The sequence below is a fragment of the Pinus tabuliformis genome, chromosome 4_1, assembly GCF_031772625.1.
Source record: "Pinus tabuliformis cultivar Carrire ecotype Pingquan chromosome 4_1, CPIR1, whole genome shotgun sequence".
NCBI classification, from domain to species: domain Eukaryota; kingdom Viridiplantae; phylum Streptophyta; class Pinopsida; order Pinales; family Pinaceae; genus Pinus; species Pinus tabuliformis.
In genome coordinates, this window is record NC_142303.1 from 186840671 (window position 1) to 186846900 (window position 6230).

Sequence of the window (6230 nt, forward strand, 5' to 3'; positions counted from 1 at the left end):
TACAACCCCAAACCTCACATCCATATAAGATAACCGGAGTGACTAAATTTTCAAAAAGGAACTTCTTTCTATCCCACATTACGAGGTTTGTCGTTTTACAATTATTTTCAAGACCAAAATAAGCTTTCCATCCCCCATTAATCCTTTTCTCAATGCTATAGTTCCAATTGAGCTTGTGATGAATATCAATTCCTAGGTACTTGTAGGAAGACACTTCCTCCAAGTTACTATTGTCATACATAAAATTAGCATAAGTGTCCTTCTTGGATTTGATAATCATAACTTTTGTTTTGTCAGTGTTAACAATCATACCCATGGTAGAGCAGAAATCCTTAAGAAGTATAAGTTGCTTATCAAGATCAGATGGGCACCTTGCGAGAAGAACAATATCGTCAGCGTAGAGAAGAAGGATGATGACTATCCCAGCTAAGATCGTGCCAGCACATCCTGCTTCCTCTAAACAACCTTCTAGCTTGTCGATGTAAATGCCAAATAGGGTAGGGGAGAGGGGGCAACCTTGTTTAACTCCGATATTACACTTAATATCTTTCGACCACCCCTCATTGCTCTTTAACTTGGCAATTACATTCTCGTATAACCTTATAGCGGCAGCTCTCAACTCAAAAGGAACCTTTAGCTCTTCTAATCTGTTCCAAAGGTTGTTTCTAGGAACCGTATCGAAAGCCTTTCTAAAGTCCACAAAGCAACAAAAGAGATTGGATTTATCATTGTGGCATTCCTCCACAATGATCCTAAGCGTAACGAGGTGGTCTGTTGTTGAGTGCTGCCTTCTAAAACCTGCTTGGCCTTTAGCCTGCTTACCTTCACTTTCAAGCCATATGCTCAACTTCCTTTCCAAAATAATACCATATAACCTGGCTAGAAGAGGGCTGATCATAATTGTCCGATAATTAGAGGGGTTATTTGTATCCCCATTTTAAAAAATAGGGATAATGAGGCTTTGAGTCCATGGTTTAGGGAACCCTTGCTTGACCGCTTGATTGAAAAGCTTGTAAATGTGAGGGATGAGGACAGGACCTCGAATTTTTAATATTTCTGCCTGGTAACCTTCAATGTCCTTAGCTTTCCCATTAGCCAAGTGATTAACCCCAAAATCAATGTCTTCTAAAGAGAAAACTTCTTTCGTTGTGAGCAGGGTTTCAAAGTTATCCATGACATTTGGAGATTCATAAATATTTTTAAGATAGGAATTCCAATCGTGTAAAGCAATTTTATTATTATCTTTAGTTTTCCTAGTTAGAATCTACCTCTAGAATTTCTTAGGAGCTACCTTAGAGAGGTGTAAGAGATTCTCTTGTCTTTTACGAATATACTGCCTTTTTTCCTTTTAGTTAGGGCTTTGTATATTTTTATCTTGCCAATTTTAAGAGATTCATCAACAACTTCCTTAATTGTTGTCCTCGCACTTTTACAATCTTTGTCATACCATGGATTGGTTTTGCTATTTCTTTTATTACTTGAAATTTCAATTGAGAACTTGTTAATAGAATATGAGAGGGTTGTAATAAAATTATGATAGAGATCTTCTATGTTGTCTATACTAGATAAAGGAAGCAAATTAGATTTTAATTCATTTAGAAAGAGATCTTTTTTATTTCTATTAAAGATTAACTTCTTTTGGCTATAAGGATTGTCTTCTATGGGATCTCTATGCATGACAAAATTGAGAGTTATAAGTAAAGGCCTATGATCAGAGTCATGCTCATGGTCATTCAAGATGTCAAAATTTGTTATTTCATTGTATAAAGGGAGATCAAAGATAACATAGTCTACCACGCCGCTCCCAAGCCCATGGATGTAAGTGATCTAGCTAGAATTGGGCCACTTTTTTAGACCGTTACAAATTATGAGATCCTCAGCACTACAGAGCTTGACTAGCTCCGACCCAAACAAATTCTCCCCGAGGTCTTCAGAGCTCCTTTTGTACCGGCTAGCCAGAGGAAGGTCTTCATCTAACCAAAGAGGATTGGGGTTGGAATGATTGCTTACAAGAATAGCTTGGTTGCTTGAAGTTCAAGCATTAAAGTCACCAATTAAAAGGATATTGCCTTCATTCCTTAGGCTAGAAATATCATTTTTTAAACCATTGTAAGGACTATTTTTATCTAGATTCTTTTTCTTATAGAAGCTAGAATTGTTCGGGGGGGAAATAACAAATTGCTATGTAGGTATTTTTATCATAAATGTCAGTAATTTCTATCCAACTATATTGGTTGTAAGGGTCGTTTTTATAAATCCTAGCATGGGGAGAGATGTTCTTCTTAATGTAACAAGCTATACCCCCAATACCTCTACGGGAGGATTACTTATTCCAAGTAGACCATAACGTAAAGACATCTATGTTAGGGACCTTAGATTCTTTGTGCTCCCAAGTTTCAATAAGCAAAATAATATCAACATCATTCGAGATCCAACTTAGTTTGGGGCCTTTGTTCCTTGGAAAGCCCCAACAATTCCAAGAAGGAATCCGAAGCATATTGAATTGCTATTTATTATTATCTTTTTGGTTTCTGTCTCGAATAACAACTTTTCTATTTCTGATTATTGCCCATTTTCCTTCCTTCCTAACTTCCTTTACCTTTTGAACCTCCTTTCTCAATTCTTCTTGATCCTTTCTCAATTCTACTTGATCTTCTAGAATGAGATCTTCATTTATAAATATTCCCGTTCCTTTTAGACTTGTGATTTTACTAAGTATGTCATACTTATGGTTAGTAGAGCTCACCTTTGGTAATTGTGGTGAATTATTCATACTTGAAAATATATGAGTAGATATGTATTAGAAAAATATAAGGAATGTGTGCACCTGATATCAGTATCAGTAAGCCGGACCGCAAACGCACATGCCCCAGATTGTTTTTCTATTACCGCAGAGAGATCGTGAATTATTACCACAGAGATCGTAACTACATCACCCTAAATTATTACCGCAGAGAGATGGTAAATAGTATAAGAATTAAAATTTAATTGGGCATAATTACATTGTATTATAATTACAATTAATAAAATACATTAATTTACTAATAGTAAAATTTATATTGACGAGATTCTTAACTTTAACACTAATTTGAATTTAATATTTTTACTTTAGTTTAACTACTTTAAATTGAGGGGCAAGAACTAGCTATTATGTAACACTTATAAAATAATTGAATTTGTTATCTAAATTTTAAATTTATTAACAAAATTAAATATAAAATTTTAATTTTAATTTAATTATCATATTAATATGTGTTATTTAAATTGGTTTTTGATTGTATATATGGATTCACCACATTAAAACAAACACTCTTAAGGCACTTCCATTGTGTAAGGGTTACCCATCAAACTTGTGATTTCAATAAATTCCTATAAAATTTTAGAGAAATTAGATGGGAAAAACCCACCAAAAAAACTTTCAAAATATAAAACGTCAAATTCCAAACCTAATGGGGCTCCGGAGAAATTAAATGTAATAGTTTGGTCGGCAGAGTATGAATGCATTGCATTTAATGGTCAATTTCAAGTGAGGTAAAGGTATTTCCAAAAATGATGGAATATGAAGCTGTTGGGTCCACAAAGTATGGATGCATTACATTTAATTGTCAAATTCCAAACCACGAGGTACTTTAAAAAAATATTTGGTCAAGAACATGTTTGGTCCAGAGTATCTTTAATTATCAATTTCCACCTACCAAGTCCTTTCAAATATTCTTTTTATCAATTTCCACCTACCAAGTCCTTTCAAAAATTCTTTTTCATCAAGTTTCATTTAATTGCCCGCTAAGAAGTTACTTTGAAAATGATTGATTATGAATTTTATCTATCAATCTAATAGATGGATAGATTAAGCTTGGAATATAAGATAAAAGGATAATTTGAATTAAAAAATATATTTATATATTAATAAATTAAATTAAATAAATTAAATTATTAATAAATATTAATAGGTATTAATATATAATAAAAATTAAAAATGAAAAAATATTATAAATATTAATTAAATTATAATTTTATTTTAAATTATTGCTATTATTAATTAGAAAAATAATTAATATAAAAAATAAATAGGTATATATTTAAAAAATATAGAATAAGTTTCTTCACTATAAAGGTTTAGTGTCATTACTTTGAAGATTTTTTATCTATAATAGGTTTTGTTATAATACCATGGGCTGATACAATGGTTTCTTATGTCTAAAAAAACATAACTCATTTTATATGATATTAGTTTATATGAAATTTCTTTATATCAATCAATTTAATTAAAAGGTCAACTACTTTGTAGATAAATCTCAATCTTTGAATTGTGTATATTACTCTAATTATTCTAGAATATTTGGTGGAGATTAAATCTCTACCATCCACTTGATACGAATAGGCATGTGTATCTTGGAATGAGATTCTAGAATTTTCATTTAATTATCAATAATTATTAGGTGGATGGTAGGAATTATTAAGAGAATGGTAGGGATTTAATCTCCATGGAATATTTTAGACTATTCTTAATAGTATACAAAAAACAAAAATTGAGATTTATTTACTAAGTAGTTATGTATCTTTTCCCCTTTCAATTAAATTCATTAATCGAAGAAGAAAAAAAAAAGTCATATAAACAAGTGTCATGAGAAACAAGTTATAGTTTTCATGGGTATGTGGTATTGATAAGTCATGATATGAAAAAAAGTCATATAAACAAGTGTCATGAGAAACAAGTTATAGTTTTCATGGGTATGTGGTATTGATAAGTCATGATATGTACCCATGGTATTGTAACAAAGCCTATTTATATATTAAGAATTTTCATGATAAAGTGATAATAAATCTCCATATTTAAGAATCATATTACATGATTTTTAAAAATGTAGATATGTTTAACTTCTATATTAATTCTTTTTATCAAGAATAATATTAGTAATAATAATTTTAAATAAAATTATAATTTAGTTAATTTTTATGGTTTTTTTAATTTTAATGACTTTAGATGTATGAAGTGAGTGTCTTAATTTATTTAGTTGCCCTAAATTAAAATTGTGGAATATCTATTTCAAAATAAATTTAGCTTTAACTTATATTTAGTTACTTATTAACCATCCCTATAAAATTAATGTGCACCATGAGCATTTTTAAATAAAAAAATTAGATTATAAATTTATGTGTTCAGGCTTGATCCATAATGAATTAAACAAAGTCTTTTGGTAGAAATCACAGAGAAATTAGCCAACAAGTGTGGTTCATTATAATCAATAAATAATTAACTATTATTTAAATTTAAAAGTTACATTCAAGTTTAAAAAGTCACATTTATTTTTTAACAACATATTAAATTTAATAGAAAGTGAAAGTTAAAACATGTGATGAGATCACATTGTGATGGTACAACATGCAATGAACAATGTTAAAATAAGAAGTTGTCTATATGTGAGACTTTTTGAAATCTGGTGAAAATTTTTATGGTGAAATATGAATTTGTGTTATTTAAATTAGTTTTTTAATTGCATATATGTGAGATGTATAAAAAGATAAGTACATATTATAAATTTATGTTTTATTATTATTTACCATTTATTTAATTTATATGACTATATTATAATAAAATTGATAAATACTAATATCACATTGATATATATATATATATATATATATATATATATATATATAATAAAAAATAAAATTTTAGTCACTCTTGTTATCTTATATGGTTGTGAGGTTTGGAGTTGCAGCATCTCCAGAGAATCATGGAGAAAGATTGAGCAAATCCAGAAGTGTTTTATAACTTATAACCTGAAAATTAAAAGTAATACACCCTATCATGTTCTCCTTATAGAAGGAGGTCTTTCCCCTATTGAGAGCCTAGCTATGATTAGCTTTCTGTTGCACAAGCACAAACTCAATAACATAGACAATCATAGACTTCCTAAGGTAGCTTTAAATTCCAACCAAAGCCAATTAAGGCTCAATCAAGGGTGGCATAAAGACACAAGGGCCTGGTTAAACTATTGGGAGATTAATGAGAATGATGCATTGCAAAATATTAATAACATTAAAGATATTGTTACTTATAAGTTCAAAGAAAAAATGTGGTGTGAGAAAGATTTAGAGGTTAAAAGAAAATTAAGTTATTATAAGAAGGTCATCAACCCCACCGTAAAAGATCAAAAGTGTCTATCTATTTTAACTAACTCAAAGAAGAAATTTAATATAGCAAAGATTAGAACGAATTCTCATGA